An 18271-nucleotide genomic window follows, 5' to 3' on the forward strand; every position below is an offset into this window, starting at 1 on the left:
CGAGCTTTATAGATGGTGACATTACCATCCGCGTCCGTCTTCTTCTTAAAGATCCATTTGTTTTCTATCGCTCGCCGATCATCGGGCAAGTCAGTCAAAGTCCATACTTTGTTTTCATACATGGATTCTATCTCGGATTGCATGGCTTCTAGCCATTTGTTGGAATCTGGGCCCGCCATCGCTTCTTCATAGTTCGAAGGTTCACCGTTGTCTAACAACATGATTTCCAGGACAGGGTTGCCATACCACTCTGGTGTGGAACGTGTCCTTGTGGACCTACGAAGTTCAGTAGCAACTTGATCCGAAGTACCTTGATCATCATCATTAATTTCCTCTCCAGTCGGTGTAGGCACCACAGGAACCTTTTCCTGAGCTGCACTACTTTCCGGTTCAAGAGGTAGTACTTCATCGAGTTCTACTTTCCTCCCACTTACTCCTTTCGAGAGAAACTCTTTTTCCACAAAGGATCCATTCTTGGCAACAAAGATCTTGCCTTCGGATCTAATGTAGAAGGTATACCCAATGGTTTCCTTAGGGTATCCTATGAAGACGCATTTTTCCAACTTGGGTTCGAGCTTTTCAGGTTGAAGTTTCTTGACATAAGCATCGCATCCCCAAACTTTTAGAAACGACAGCTTAGGTTTCTTCCCAAACCATAATTCATACGGTGTCGTCTCAACGGATTTAGACGGTGCCCTATTTAAAGTGAATGTAGTTGTCTCTAGAGCGTATCCCCAAAATGATAGCGGTAAATCGGTAAGAGACATCATAGATCGCACCATATCTAATAGAGTGCGATTACGACGTTCGGACACACCGTTACGCTGAGGTGTTCCAGGCGGCGTGAGTTGTGAAACGATTCCACATTTCCTTAAGTGCGTACCAAATTCGTGACTTAAATATTCTCCTCCAGATCCGATCGTAAGAATTTTATCTTTCGGTCACGTTGATTCTCTACTTCATTTTGAAATTCCTTGAACTTTTCAAAGGTCTCAGACTTGTGTTTCATCAAGTAGACATACCCATATCTACTTAAGTCATCAGTGAGAGTGAGAACATAACGATATCCTCCGCGAGCCTCAACGCTCATTGGACCACACACATCAGTATGTATGATTTCCAATAAGTTGGTTGCTCGCTCCATTGTTCCGGAGAACGGAGTTTTGGTCATTTTGCCCATGAGGCATGGTTCACATGTGTCAAATGATTCATAATCGAGAGACTCTAAAAGTCCATCAGCATGGAGCTTCTTCATGCGCTTGACACTAATGTGACCAAGGCGGCAGTGCCACAAGTATGTGGGACTATCGTTATTAACTTTACATCTTTTGGTATTCACACTATGAATATGTGTAACATTACGTTCGAGATTCATTAAGAATAAACCATTGACCATCGGGGCATGACCATAAAACATATCTCTCATATAAATAGAACAACCATTATTCTCGGATTTAAATGAGTAGCCATCTCGTATTAAACGAGATCCAGATACAATATTCATGCTCAAACTTGACACTAAATAACAATTATTGAGGTTCATAACTAATCCCGTGGGTAAATGTAGAGGTAGAGTGCCGACGGCGATCACATCGACCTTGGAACCATTCCCGACGCGCATCGCCACCTCGTCCTTCGCCAGTCTCCGCTTATTCCGCAGCTCCTGCTGTGAGTTACAAATGTGAGCAATGACACCGGTATCAAATACCTAGGAGTTATTACGAGTACTGGTAAGGTACACATCAATTACATGTATATCACATATACCTTTAGTGTTGCCGGCCTTCTTGTCCGCTAAGTATTTGGGGCAGTTCCGCTTCCAGTGACCCTTCCCTTTGCAATAAAAGCACTCAGTCTCAGGCTTGGGTCCATTCTTTGACTTCTTCCCGGCAACTGGCTTACCGGGCATGGCAACATCTTTGCCGTCCTTCTTGAAGTTCTTCTTACCCTTGCCCTTCTTGAACTTAGTGGTCTTATTGACCATCAACACTTGATGTTCTTTCTTGATTTCAACCTCTGTTGACTTCAGCATTGAAAATACTTCAGGAATGGTCTTCACCATCCCCTGCATATTGTAGTTCATCACAAAGCTCTTGTAGCTCGGTGGGAGCGACTGAAGGATTCTGTCAATGACCGCCTCATCCGGGAGGTTGATCTCCAGCTGGGACAGGCGGTTGTGCAACCCAGACATTTTGAGTATGTGCTCATTGACATAACTGTTTTCCTCCATCTTACAACTATAGAACTTGTCGGAGACTTCATATCTCTCGACCCGGGCATGAGCTTGAAAAACCATTTTCAGCTCCTCGAACATCTCATATGCTCAGTGTTGCTCAAAACGCTTTTGGAGCCCCGGTTCTAAGCTGTAAAGCATGCCGCACTGAACGAGGGAGTAATCATCAGCACGTGACTGCCAAGCGTTCATAACATCTTGGTTCTCTGGGATGGGTGCTTCACCTAGCGGTCCTTCTAGGACATATGCTTTCTTGGCTGCTATGAGGATGATCCTCAGGTTCCGGACCCAGTCCGAATAGTTGCTGCCATCATCTTTCAGCTTGGTTTTCTCTAGGAACGCGTTGAAGTTCATGTTGACATGAGCGTTGGCCATTTGATCTACAAGACATATTTTGCAAAGATTTTAGACTAAGTTCATGATAATTAAGCTCATCTAATCAAATTATTTAATGAACCCCACTCAGATTGACATCCCTCTAGTCATCTAAGTGTTACACGACCCGAGTCGACTAGGCCGTGTCCGATCATCACGTGAGACAGACTAGTCATCATCGGTGAACATCTCCATGTTGATCGTATCTTCCATACGACTCATGTTCGACCTTTCGGTCTCTTGTGTTCCGAGGCCATGTCTGTACATGCTAGGCTCGTCAAGTTAACCCTAAGTGTTTACGCATGTGTAAAACTGTCTTACACCCGTTGTATGTGAACGTAAGGATCTATCACACCCGATCATCACGTGGTGCTTCAAAACGACGAACTTTAGCAACGGCGCACAGTTAGGGGGAACACTTTCTTGAAATTATTATAAGGGATCATCTTATTTACTACCGCCGTTCTAAGTAAACAAGATGCATAAAACATAATAAACATCACATGCAATTACATATAGTTGTGACATGATATGGCCAATATCATATAGCTCCTTCGATCTCCATCTTCGGGGCTCCATGATCATCATCGTCACCGGCATGACACCATGATCTCCATCACGATGATCTCCATCATCGTGCCTCCATGAAGTTGCTCGCCAACTATTACTTCTACTACTATAGCTAACGGTTTAGCAATAAAGTAAAGTAATTACATGGCGTTAAATCATTGACACACAGGTCATACAATAATTAAGACAACTCCTATGGCTCCTGCCGGTTGTCATACTCATCGACATGCAAGTCGTGATTCCTATTACAAGAACATGATCTCATACATCACAATATATCATTCATCATTCATCACAACTTCTAGCCATATAACATCACATGACAATTGCTGCAAAAACAAGTTAGACATCCTCTAATTGTTGTTGCATCTTTTACGTGGCTGCAATTGGGTTCTAGCAAGAACGTTTTCTTACCTACGAATAACCACAACGTGATTTTTTGTCAACTTCTATTTACCCTTCATAAGGACCCTTTTCATCAAATCTGCTCCAACTAAAGTAGGAGAGACAGACACCCGCTAGCCACCTTATGCAACTAGTGCATGCCAGTCGGTGGAACCTGTCTCACGTAAGCGTACGTGTAAAGTCGGTCCGGGCCGCTTCATCCCACAATACCGCTGAAGCAAGAAAAGACTAGTAGTGGCAAGCAAGTTGACAAGATCTACGCCCACAACATATTTGTGTTCTACTCGTGCAATACAGAACTACGCATAGACCTAGCTCTGATACCACTATTGGGGAACGTTGCATAAAATAAAAAAATTCCTACTTTCACCAAGATCAATCTATGAGTTCATCTAGCAACGAGAGAGAGAGATGCATCTACATACCACTTGTAGATCGCGTGCGGAAGCGTTCAAGAGAACGGGGTTGAGGTAGTCGTTCTCGTCGTGATCCTATCACCGGAGATCCTAGCGCCGAACCGACGGCACCTCCGCGTTCAACACACGTACGGTCAGCGTGACATCTCCATCGTCTTGATCCAACAAGGGGAAAGGAGAGGTTGATGAAGATCCAGCAGCACGATGGCGTGGTGGTGGATGCAGCAGGACTCCTGCAGGGTTTCGCTAAGCAACTGCGGGAGGAGGAAGAGGTGTAGCAGGGAGAGGGAGGCGCCAAGGCTCAGGGTGCGGCTGCCCTCCCCCCTCCTTTATATAGGCCCCCTGGGGGGCACCGGCCCTGGAGATGGGAATCTCCCAAGGGGGCGGCGGCCAGGGGGTGGAGTGGCCCCCAAGGCAAGTGGTGCGCCCCCCCACCCTAGGGTTTCCAACCCTAGGCGCAGGGGGGGCCAAGGGGGGGCGCACCAGACCACTAGGGACTGGTTCCCCTCCCACTTCAGCCCACGGGGCCCTCCGGGATAGGTGGCCCCACCGGATGGACCCCCGGGACCCTTCCGGTGGTCCCAGTACAATACCGGGTGACCTCGAAACTTTCCTGATGGTCGAAACAGCACTTCCTGTATATAATTCTTTACCTACGGACCATTCCGGAACTCCTCGTGACGTCCGGGATCTCATCCGGGACTCCGAACAACATTCGGTTTGCTGCATACTCATATTCATACAACCCTAGCGTCACCGAACCTTAAGTGTGTAGACTCTACGGGTTCGGGAGAAATGCAGACATGACCGAGACGGCTCTCCGGTCAATAACCAACAGCGGGATCTGGATACCCATGTTGGCTCCCACATACTCCTCGATGATCTCATCGGATGAACCACGACGTCGAGGATTCAAGCAACCCCGTATAGTATTCCCTTTGTCAGACGGTATGTTACTTGCCCGAGATTCGATCGTCGGTATCCCAATACCTCGTTCAATCTCGTTGCCGGCAAGTCACTTTACTCGTACCATAATGCATGATCCCGTGACCAGACACTTGGTCACTTTGAGCTCATTATGATGATGCACTACCGAGTGGGCCCAGTGATACCTCTCCTTAATACGGAGTGACAAATCCCAGTCTCGATCCATGTCAACCCAACAGGCACTTTCGGAGATACCTGTAGTGCACCTTTATAGTCACCCAGTTACGTTGTGACGTTTGGTACACCCAAAGCACTCCTATGGTATCCGGGAGTTACACGATCTCATGGTCCAAGGAATAGATGCTTGACATTGGAAAAGCTCTAGCAAAACGAACTACACGATCTTGTGCTATGCTTAGGATTGGGTCTTGTCCATCACATCATTCTCCTAATGATGTGATCCCGTTATCAATGACATCCAATGTCCATAGTCAGGAAACCATGACTATCTATTGATCAACGAGCTAGTCAACTAGAGGCTCAGTAGGGACATGTTGTGGTATAAGTATTCACACGTGTATTATGATTTCCGGATAATACAATTATAGCATGAATAAAAGACAACCATCATGAACAAAGAAATATAATAATAATCCTTTAATTATTGCCTCTAGGGCATATTTCCAACAATGTAAGGCGTTACCAGTAATGCCAGGCCTTAATGTACTTTAACCCTCCGCTACGTGGGCTGGCTAGGGTCTTGGCATCCTCTATATAAGCCAACCCCCTCCACTGGCAGAAGGGTTCGCACCCCTGTAACTCTTACGCATATAATCCAGTTGACCGCCTCCGGGCTCCGAGACGTAGGGCTGTTACTTCCTTTGAGAAGGGCCTGAACTCGTAAATCTCTTGCGTACACAACTACTCCATAGCTAGGATCTTGCCTCTCCATACCTACCCCCTATTCTACTGTTAGACTTAGTACCACGACAGCTGGCGCCCACCGTGGGGCAGATGTCTTAGCGACTTATTGGAGAAGTTGCAATTCTTCCGATCGCCTTCATCATGGTTTCTGGCGGAGTTCTGGTCGAGGGCCGCGAGATCCGTCTCGGTGCGCTCACGTTCATCGCCGACGACTCCGCTTGGCTCCAGGAGGCTCCACTCGACATCGACGCGCTTCCCGTCTGCGGGGCAACGCACTTTCGCGCGTGTGTCCGCGGCGTTCTGCTGCGGCAACCGTCGGCTCCGTATCGGTCGACTCCTGCGTCGTCTTCCTTCCCTGTCTCCCGCCAGCGCAAGTGCTCTGGTCGGTCGAGGCTTCAGCGGTGGGTGAGACATGCAGTGGCTCGCCAGTCGGCCACCACCCAAGTCGCGGCGATCGAGCCTGATGAATCTCTCTACGGCCTCTTTGATCTGTCGGCTGGCTCCGTAGAGATCGCATCCGAATGCGACAGTAATGATCCAGCAGCGGAGGTCCTGATGGTCAATGGGCCTTGTAGTCCCCCCGGCTTCCCCTGCACCGATGGAGGGGACGGCGGAGGCGATCCCGCTCAGGTCCACGAGGAGCATCAACCCGAGCCACTCACTTCACTACAAAGAGAAGAGCTTCGCCGCCGGAACATGGATGCTCTGCATACTCCTATCGTAGGAGAAACCCCCGAGGCTCGCGCCTTGGAGGACGCGCGTTTGGCCAACTTAGCTGAACGCACTCGGCTGGTGAACCTCCAGCGAGCACTCGACGAGCGCGCTCGACAACGAGTACCGGACTCCAGTCGACGTCAACTCTTTCCGCCGCCGACTCAGGTATACCGAACCCCAATTCAGAATCTAGCAGCTGCAGCCCGTATAGCAGAGTCAATTCAGCCCTCTCAGTCAGAGGCTGGTAGAGGCTTGATGTAGATCAGAGATTTGTTCCGAGCAGCGGGAGATCAGAATTCAGCTATGTCACAGTCACGCAATAGAATTCACAGTCGATCCGTCGCTGCAAATACAGTTCAGTCGGCTCATAGCCCAAGATCGCCTCCGCGGCGTGAGGGACGTGGGGGTCGACGTGATCAATATGAAGACCGATTCGATCGCGACGAGCGGCATCGAGTGCCCACTCCTCCCCCAAGGGGTGGGTCTTATGCCCCTTGGCAACAAGACGACAGACGCCAGCACAGTGTTGGGCGAAGAGCTCCGGTCGACCCCAGAGAACCAGGCTTTGATGCGAGATCCATTATCATGCAAGGTCTGGTCGATCGGAACAGAGCTCACCGTGAAGGCCATGACAGAGATGCGCCCACCAGCAGCAGGGTTTATGTTTCGGGACCGAAGTGTTTCAGCAGAGCCATCAGGGCCGCAGTGATCCCTCCCAACTTCAGGTTGGCGACTGGGGTGAGTAAGTTCACCGGTGAGTCCAAGCCCGATACTTGGCTTGAGGACTACCGAGTGGCTGTTCAGATTGGCGGTGGGAATGATGAAGTGGCCATGAAGCACCTACCTCTTATGCTGGAGGGCTCGGCCAGAGCCTGGCTGAATCAATTTGCACCTAGCAGCATTTACACTTGGGAGGATCTTGCCCGAGTGTTTGTCAGGACATTTGAAGGAACTTGCAAGCGTCCAGCAGGTTTGACCGAGCTGCAAGTCTGCGTGCAAAAGTCGAATGAGACCTTGAGAGATTACATCCAGAGGTGGATCATGTTGCATGGAGAATGTATCTGATCACCAAGCCGTATGTGCCTTCAAGGAAGGCGTTAAGAACAGAGAATTGAGTTTGAAGTTTGGTCGTACCGGAGACATGACCCTGAGTCGAATGATGGAGATTGCCACCAAATACGCCAACGGTGAAGAAGAGTATCGACTCCAGAGTGGCAAGTACAAGCCAAGCCAGTCGGAAAAAGGAAACTCCAGTCGGAAGCAGAAGCGGAAAGCCGAGCCAGCTGCTCCTGGAGTGGCCCTGGCCGTGACTCAGGGCATGTTCAAAGGGAAGCCTAAAGGATCCTGGAACCCCAAGAAAGTAAAGGATAAGGAAGGAAACGACGTGATGGATTTGCCATGCCACATCCACACGAAGAAAGATGAAGAGGTTAATTTCATTTACCGACACATACCACTCGCCAGTGCCGGCTCTTAATCCAGCAGTTTCAAGGAAAACAGCCCAAGGGTAAGGAAAAGGAGTCGAACAAGGTTGAGGACAAAGAGGACAGTGATGAAGCTTACCCCCATGTCAATTCCACCCTGATGATTTTTGCTGATGTGGAGAGCAAAAGTCGACTGAAAGTCATCAACCGTGAGGTGAATATGGTTGCTCCGGCGACACCCAGCTACTTGAAATGGTCTCAGACCGCCATTACATTCGACCAGTCTGATCACCCGACACACATAGCCACCCCTGGGAGGCAAGCTTTGATGGTCGACCCAGTTGTCGAAGGCACTCGACTGACTAAGGTTTTGATGGATGGTGGCCGTGGATTGAATATATTGTATGCAGAGATGCTAAAGGGAATGGGCATTCCGATGTCCGGACTCAGTTCTAGCAACATGAGCTTCCATGGAGTCATTCCTGGAAATAAGGCCGAGTCACTCGGCCAAATCGCTCTTGATGTGGTTTTCGGCGATTCAAAGCATTTCCGCAAAGAAAAGTTAACATTTGAAGTTGTGGATTTCCAGAGTGCTTATCACGCCATTCTAGGCAGGCCAGCTTATGCACGATTCATGGCTCGACCATGTTACGTGTATCTCAAACTGAAGATGCCTGGTCCCAAAGGGGTGATCACTATCACTAGCAATCGGAAAAAGGCAGAAGAATGCTTTCAGAAGGGCTCAAAGATCGCCGATGCTCAGATGGCAGTGGTAGAGCTGCAGGAATACCAGAAAACTGCGGATCCGAGTGATTTGTTGCGAGCCAAGAAGCCTGCCACCAAATCAGCGTTTCAGTCGTCCGGTGAGACAAAGCCGATTCACATCCACCCGACCGATCCCAATGCTGCTCCGACTCATATCTCAACAACACTCGACTCCAAATAGGAAGAAGCGCTCATCCAGTTCCTCCGTGAGAACTGGGGACATCTTTGCCTGGAAGCCTGCTGACATGCCGGGAGTTCCCAGGGGGCTGGCTGAGCATCGCCTACGAGTCGACCCAAAGGTAAAACCTGTCAAGGAACATCTTCGACGCTCTGCCATCCAGAAGAGAAAAGCCATTGGCGAAGAGGTGGCTCGGCTCCTAGCAGTCGAGTTCATCCGAGAGATTTACCACTCCGAGTGGCTCGCCAATGTTGTCATGGTCCCCAAGAAGGACAATTCACTTTGCATGTGCATTGATTTCAAACATATCAATCGGGCCTACCCGAAAGATCATTTTCCTCTCCCTCGGATCGATCAAATTGTCGACTCGACTGCGGGGTGTGAGAGATTATGTTTTTTAGACGCCTATTCCGGGTATCATCAGATCCGTCTGTACGGACCCAATGAAATCAAAACAGCTTCATCACTCCGTTCGGGTGCTTCTGCTATATCACCATGCCGTTCGGCCTCAAGAATGCCGGAGCCACGTTCATGAGGATGATTCAGAAGTGTCTACTCACTCAAATCAGTCAGAATGTGGAAGCGTACATGGATGATATTGTGGTCAAGTCACGGAAGGGTTCTGACCTGTTGACTGACCTAGCTGAAACATTTGCCAATCTCAGGAGGTATGATATCAAGCTTAATCCATCGAAGTGCACATTCGGAGTTCCTGGCGGGAAGTTACTCGGTTTTCTCGTTTCCGAACGAGGAATCGACGCCAACCCAGAAAAAATTAGTACAATACTCTGGATGAAACGCGCTGTGCATGTGCACGATGTCCAGAAGCTTATTGGATGCTTGGCCGCGTTAAGTCGATTCATCTCTCGCCTCGGTGAAAAGGCATTACCTCTTTACCGACTGATGAAGAAGTCAGACAAGTTCGAGTGGACTCCGGAAGCTGATGCAGCGTTTGCAGAGCTAAAAGCTCTGCTCTCCACCCAGCCGGTGCTTGCTGCCCCAATCAGCAAAGAGCCTTTGTTGCTTTACATTGCAGCCACAGGACAAGTCGTCAGCACAGTGCTTACGGTCGAGCGGGAAGAAGGGAAAGCCTTCAAAGTTCAGCGCCCTGTGTATTATCTTTCCGAAGTATTGACCCCATCGAAGCAGAGATACCCTCATTACCAGAAGCTTGTGTATGGGATTTACATGACCATGAAGAAAGTTGCTCATTATTTCTCTGATCATTCCATTACAGTAGTCAGCGACGCCCCACTGTCAGAGATTCTGCATAAGAGAGATGCAACTGGTCGAGTAGCAAAATGGGCGATTGAACTTTTTCCCCTTGATATCAAGTTTGAAGCAAAGAAAGTCATTAAGTCCCAAGCAGTAGCAGATTTCATTGCCGAGTGGATCGAACAACAACAACCGACTCAAGTTCACTCGGAGCACTGGACCATGTTCTTTGATGGTTCTAAGATGTTGAATGGTTCCGGTGCCGGGGAAGTATTGGTTTCCCCCCGAGGAGATAAGCTCAGATATGTGCTCCAGATTCACTTTGATTCCTCCAACAATAAAGCAGAATACGAGGCACTTTTGTATGGGTTGCGCATGGCCATTTCACTCGGCATCCGTCGCCTTATGGTTTATGGCGACTCAGATTTGGTGGTCAATCAGGTGATGAAGGAGTGGGACGTTAGAAGCCCAGCCATGACTGGATACTGCAATGCAGTGAGAAAGCTTGAAAAGAAATTTGAAGGGTTAGAGCTCCATCATATACCCAGACTGAAGAATCAAGCGGCTGATGATTTGGCGAAGATAGGTTCCAAGAGAGAAGCCATCCCCAGTGATGTGTTCTTGGAGCACATCCATACTCCATCAGTTCAAGAAGATCCTTTTACCGAAGAAGCTCCACAGCCAAAAAGCGTCACAGATCCGACTGAAGTAGAAATGCCAGCAGTGGTCGACCTGATCATGGAAGCATTGGTCATCACTCCCGACTGGACAATGTCGTACATCGCGTATATTTTGAGGAAAGAACTCCTAGAAGATGAGGAAGAGGCTCGACAGATCGTCCGCCGATCTAAGGCCTTTACCGTGATTAAGGGACAGTTGTACAGAGAAAGCGCGACTGGAGTTGGTCAGAAGTGTATAACGCTAGAAGAAGGTCGGATAATCCTTGATGATATCCACTCGGGGACCTGTGGTCATCATGCGTCCTCTCGGACCATTGTGGCTAAAGCATATCGAGCAGGATTTTACTGGCCAAGAGCGAATGAAATGGCAAAGGAAATAGTTGACAAGTGCGAAAGATGTCAATTTTACTCCAATATGTCGCACAAGCCCGCCTCAGCCTTGAAGACCATTCCACTCGTCTGGCCTTTTTCTGTATGGGGGTTGGATATGGTTGGACCATTGAGAACAGGCAGAAGCGGCTACATCCATGTGCTGGTAGCAGTCGATAAGTTCACCAAGTGGATTGAGGCTAAACCCATCAAGAATCTTGATGCCGGCACCGCCGTCAGCTTCATCAGGGAGTTGATATTCAGATATGGAGTTCCACACAGCATCATTACAGACAATGGGTCAAACTTCGACTCCGAGGAATTCAGAGCCTTCTGCACATCTCAGGGTACATGAGTCGACTATGCTTCAGTCGCTCACCCCCAGTGAATGGACAGGCAGAGCGAGCAAATGGCTTAATTCTCAAAGGGTTGAAACCCCGATTGATGCGCGACCTCAAGTATGCAGCTGGTGCATGGGTCGACGAACTACCATCGGTGCTTTGGGGATTAAGGACCACGCCAAACCGGTCGACTGGGAGAACTCCGTTCTTCTTGGTCTACGGAGCTGAAGCAGTCTTGCCGAGTGACCTGCTTCACAACGCACCCAGAGTCGAACTCTACACCGAAGCTAAAGCAGAGCAAGCCCAACAGGACGCAGTCGACCTTCTAGAAGAAGAAAGAGAGATGGCCTTGATCCGATCGACCATTTATCAGCAGGACTTGCGTCGCTTCCATGCCAAAAATGTGAAGAGTCGAGCTTTCCAGGAGGGAGATTTAGTTCTCCGAGTGGATCAGCAGAAGCCACACAAGCTTGCTCCTACTTGGGAAGGCCCCTTCATCGTCACCAAGGTTCTCCACAATGGAGCATACCGCCTTTACAATGTCGAGCACCAGATTGACGAGCCCCGAGCATGGAACGCGGAGCTGCTCCGCCCCTTTTATACTTAAATATTCACTCGGATGAGTTGTAATAAAAGTACTTCTGTAGTTTATTTAGCAAAGACAAGAGTTTCATAATTTTCCAAGTGATTGTTATTGCTTTTGTTCTCATAAATCAGTCCCCCAGTGGGTGGCTTAGCTGCGAATCCGTTTCGCCTAAGTTTGTAAAAAAAATCCTACAGAGTGGTAAGCCAGCCTTCCACTCGGAGGCTTAGCTGCGAATCCATTTCGCCAAAGTTTAAACAAAATCCTACCGAGTGGTAAGCCAGCCTCCCACTCGAAGGCTTAGCTGCAGTCCAAGTACTCGCCTAAGTTTAAACAAAATCCTGTCGAGTGGTGAGCCAGCCTCCCACTTGGAGGCTTAGCTGCAGTCCAAGTACTCGCCTAAGTTTAAAATAAAATCCTACTGAGTGGTGAGCCAGCCTCCCACTCGGAGGCTTAGCTGCAGTCCAAGTACTTGCCTAAGTTTAAACAAAATCCCGCCGAGTGGTGAGCCAGCCTCCCACTCGGAGGCTTAGCTGCAGCATAGCGCTCGCCTAAGTACAAATACAACGTGCGCTCCACAAGGAGGACGAGGTGCAGGTCGACTGCTACCCTCTCCTTCCGAGCTACGCCACAAATACAATGTGTGACCCGCAAGGAGGACGAGGTGCAGATTGACTGTTACCTTCTTCTTCAAAGGTACGCCACTAAACCCCTACCGAGTGGAGAGCAGACCTCCCACTCGGGGGGCTTAGCTGCAGCCCAGTGCTCGCCTAAGTTTTTGGAAATCCTACCGAGTAGACAGCAGACCTCCCACTCGGGGGCTTAGCTGCAGCCCAGTGCTCGCCTAAGTGATGAAAATCCTACCGAGTGGAGAGCAAACCTCCCACTCGGGGGCTTAGCTGCAGCCCAACGCTCGCCTAAGTTTATAAAATCCTACCGAGTGGAGAGCAAACCTCCCACTCGGGGGCTTAGCTGCAGCCCAGTGCTCGCCTAAGTTTCGAAATCCTATCGAGTGGAGAACTAACCTCCCACTCGGAGGCTTAGCTGCAGCCCAGCGCTTCCCTAAAACATGACGAGTACAAGTCGATTGCAATTTGTGCTTCATCCCTACCTGCAAAAGAGCATCACAAACACTAGTATATATTCCAACCTAAGGATGATGATTGTTCGAAAGCAGAAGCAGACATATTCAACGGCAAACCAGGTTTGGATAGCATCCTACGGATCCAGAAGCGCTCAGGCATCAAGCCTATTAAGGTTTATCGGTTACAAAAATCACTCGGCATTCTGAGGCAAATTCAAAGCATCAAGCATAGAAGTTTTTTACCCCTCCCGCGGAGGGCTGGAAGGTGCGACAAACTCGTCCAGGTCGATTCCATCTATGATCTGAGTGGCAGCGGCGATGAAGGTCTCCATGAAGGATCGGAAGTCATGCTTCTTGGTATTGGCCAACTTGAGAGCTGCCAGCTTGTCTTCTCACGCATCCTTGTAGTGGACACGGACAAGAGATAGAGCAACGTCGGCACCGCACCTGGTAGAAGACTTCTTCCATTCTTGCACTCGACTTGGAACTTCGTTCAGTCGAGTTATCAGAGACTCAAGATCATTCTGAAGTGCTTCTCCTGGCCAGAGCGCCGTGTCGATGCGTGACATCGCAACCTTCAGCCTTGCAAGATAGTCAACAACGACAGCAACGCGAGACTCGAGTCGGAGCACGCTCATGGCAGTTTCATCCTTCACAGGAGAATTGATGGGATCCAGGCTCGTCTCCAGTCGACCAGTCTCCTCCTCAAAGTTCTGGCAGAACTCTGTAGACACAACCCCAAAGTTAAGGCAGCAGTTTGGTGGCGAGGTCAAGATTAAAAAGCCCGTCAGATACAAAGGGTTACCTGTTGGAAATATGCCCTAGAGGCAATAATAAAAGTGTTATTATTATATTTCCTTGTTCATGATAATCGTTTATTATCCATGCTATAATTGTATTAATAGGAAACTCAGATACATGTGTGGATACATAGACAACACCATGTCCCTAGTGAGCCTCTAGTTGACTAGCTCGTTAATCAATAGATGGTCACGGTTTCCTGACCATGGACATTGGATGTCATTGATGACGGGATCACATCATTAGGAGAATGATGTGATGGACAAGACCCAATCCTAAGCCTAGCACAAAGATCGTGTAGTTCGTATGCTAAAGCTTTTTCTAATGTCAAGTATCTTTTCCTTAGACCATGAGATTGTGCAACTCCCGGATACCGTAGGAATGCTTTGGGTGTACCAAACGTCACAACGTAACTGGGTGGCTATAAAGGTGCATTACAGGTATCTCCGAAAGTGTCTGTTGGGTTGGCACGAATCGAGACTGGGATTTGTCACTCCGTGTAAACGGAGAGGTATCTCTGGGCCCACTCGGTAGGACATCATCATAATGTGCACAATGTGATCAAGGAGTTGATCACGGGATGATGTGTTACGGAACGAGTAAAGAGACTTGCCGGTAACGAGATTGAACAAGGTATCGGTATACCAACGATCGAATCTCGGGCAAGTACAATACCGCTAGACAAAGGGAATTGTATACGGGATCGATTGAGTCCTTGACATCGTGGTTCATCCGATGAGATCATCGTGGAACATGTGGGAGCCAACATGGGTATCCAGATCCCGCTGTTGGTTATTGACCGGAGAACGTCTCGGTCATGTCTGCATGTCTCCCGAACCCGTAGGTGTTGGAAATATGCCCTAGAGGCAATAATAAAAGTATTATTATTATATTTCCTTGTTCATGATAATTGTCTTTTATTCATGCTATAACTGTATTATCCGGAAATCGCAATACACGTGTGAATACATAGACCACAATATGTCCCTAGTGAGCCTCTAGTTGACTAGCTCGTTGTGATCAACAGATAGTCATGGTTTCCCGGCTATGGACATTGGATGTCGTTGATGACGGGATCACATCATTAGGAGAATGATGTGATGGACAAGACCCAATCCTAAGACTAGCACAAAGATCGTGTAGTTCGTTTGCTAGAGCTTTGCCAATGTCAAGTATCTCTTCCTTTGACCATGAGATCGTGTAACTCCTGGATACCGTAGGAGTGCTTTGGGTGTATCAAACGTCACAACGTAACTGGGTGACTATAAAGGTGCACTACAGGTATCTCCGAAAGTACCTATTGTTTTATGCGGATCGAGACTGGGATTTGTCACTCCGTGTAAAAAGAGAGGTATCTCTGGGCCCACTCGGTAGGACATCATCATATGCGCAATGTGACCAAGGAGTTGATCACGGGATGATGTGTTACGGAACGAGTAAAGTGACTTGCCGGTAACGAGATTGAACAAGGTATCGGTATACCGACGATCGAATCTCGGGCAAGTAAAATACCGCTAGACAAAGGGAATTGTATACGGGATCGATTGAGTCCTTGACATCGTGGTTCATCCGATGAGATCATCGTGGAACATGTGGGAGCCAACATGGGTATCCAGATCCCGCTGTTGGTTATTGACCGGAGAACGTCTCGGTCATGTCTACATGTCTCCCGAACCCGTAGGGTCTACACACTTAAGGTTCGATGACGCTAGGGTTATAAAGGAAGCTTGTATGTGGTTACCGAATGTTGTTCGGAGTCCCGGATGAGATCCCGGACGTCACGAGGAGTTCCGGAATGGTCCGGAGGTAAAGATTTATATATAGGAAGTCCTGTTTCGGCCATCGGGACAAGTTTCGGGGTCATCGGTATTGTACCGGGACCACCGGAAGGGTCCCGGGGGCCCACCGGGTGGGGCCACCTGCCCCGGGGGGGGCACATGGGCTGTAGGGGGTGCGCCTTGGCCTACATGGGCCAAGGGCACCAGCCCCAAGAGGCCCATGCGCCTGGGGAAACCCTAAAGGAAGAGTCCCAGCAGGGGAAGGCACCTCCTAGGTGCCTTGGGGGGAGGGGAGGACTCCTCCCCTGGCCTCCGCCCCCTTGGAGATTGGATCTCCTAGGGGCTGGCGCACCCCCCCCCCTTGGGATCCCTATATATAGTGGGGTAGGAGGGCCTCCCAAAACACACCTTATGCCTTTGGTGCAGCCCCTCCCTCTCTCCCAAGTTCTTCTCCTCTCCCGTGGTGCTTGGCGAAGCCCTGCGGGATTGCCACGCTCCTCCATCACCACCATGCCGTTGTGCTGCTGCTGGATGGAGTCTTCCTCAACCTCTCCCTCTCCCCTTGCTGGATCAAGGCGTGGGAGACGTCACCGGGCTGTACGTGTGTTGAACGCGGAGGTGCCGTGCGTTCGGCACTTGATCATCGGTGATCTGAATCACGACGAGTACGACTCCATCAACCCCGTTCACTTGAACGCTTCCGCTTAGCGATCTACAAGGGTATGTAGATGCACTCTCCTTTCTACTCGTTGCTGGTCTCTCCATAGATAGATCTTGGTGTTACGTAGGAAATTTTTTGAATTTCTGCTACGTTCCCCAACAGTGGTATCAGAGCTAGTTCTATTGCGTAGATTCTTTGCATGAGTAGAACACAAAGTAGTTGTGGGTGTTGATTTTGTTCAATATGCTTACCGTTACTAGTCCAATCTTGTTTCGACGGTATTGTGGGATGAAGCGGCCCGGACCGACTTTACACGTACTCTTACGTGAGATAGGTTCCACTGACTGACATGCACTTGGTGCATAAGGTGGCTAGCGGGTGCCAGTCTCTCCCACTTTAGTCGGAACGGATTCGATGAAAAGGGTCCTTATGAAGGGTAAATAGCAATTGGCATATCACGTTGTGGTTTTGCGTAGGTAAGAAACGTTCTTGCTAGAAACCCATAGCAGCCACGTAAAACATGCAAACAACAATTAGAGGACGTCTAACTTGTTTTTGCAGGGTATGCTATGTGATGTGATATGGCCAAGAAGAGTGTGATGAATATATGTGATGTATGAGATTGATCATGTTCTTGTAATAGGAATCACGACTTGCATGTCGATGAGTATGACAACCGGCAGGAGCCATAGGAGTTGTCTTTATTTATTGTATGACCTGCGTGTCATTGAACAACGCCATGTAATTACTTTACTTTATTGCTAACCGGTAGCCATAGTAGTAGAAGTAACAGTTGGCGAGACAACTTCATGAAGACACGATGATGGAGATCATGATGATGGAGATCATGGTGTCATGCCGGTGACGATGATGATCATGGAGCCCCGAAGATGGAGATCAATGGAGCTATATGATATTGGCCATATCATGTCACTACTATATAATTGCATGTGATGTTTATTATGTTTATGCATCTTGTTTACTTAGAACGACGGTAGTAAATAAGATGATCCCTTACAACAATTTCAAGAAGTGTTCTCCCCTAACTGTGCACCATTGCTAAAGTTCGTCGTTTCGAAGCACCACGTGATGATCGGGTGTGATAGATCCTTACGTTCACATACAACGGGTGTAAGACAGTTTTACACATGCAAAACACTTAGGGTTAACTTGACGAGCCTAGCATGTACAGACATGGCCTCGGAACACAGAGACCGAAAGGTCGAGCATGAGTCGTATAGTAGATACGATCAACATGAAGATGTTCACCGATGATGACTAGTCCGTCTCACGTGATGATCGGACACGGCCTAGTTGACTCGGATCATGTAATCACTTAGATGACCAGAGGGATGTCTATCTGAGTGGGAGTTCATGAGATGAACTTAATTATCCTGAACATAGTCAAATGATCATTGCAAATTATGTCGTAAGCTCGCGCTTTAGTTCCACTGTTTAGATATGTTCCTAGAGAAAATATAGTTGAAAGTTGACAGTAGCATTTATGCGGACAGTAGAAAGCTTATGTCCTTAATGCACCGCTCAGTGTGCTGAACCCCAAAACGTCGTTTGTGGATGTTGCGAACATCAGACATACACGTTTTGATAACTACATGATAGTTCAGTAAAATGGTTTAGAGTAGAGGCACCAAAGACGTTTTCGAAACATCGCGGAACATATGAGATGTTTCAAGGGCTGAAATTGGGATTTCAGGCTCGTGCCCACGTCAAGAGGTATGAGACCTCCGACGATTTTCTTAGCCTGCAAACTAAGGGAGAAAACCTCAATCGTTGAGCTTGTGCTCAGATGGTCTGAGTACAACAATCA

This window comes from Triticum dicoccoides, chromosome 5B, assembly GCF_002162155.2.
Source record: "Triticum dicoccoides isolate Atlit2015 ecotype Zavitan chromosome 5B, WEW_v2.0, whole genome shotgun sequence".
NCBI lineage: Eukaryota > Viridiplantae > Streptophyta > Magnoliopsida > Poales > Poaceae > Triticum > Triticum dicoccoides.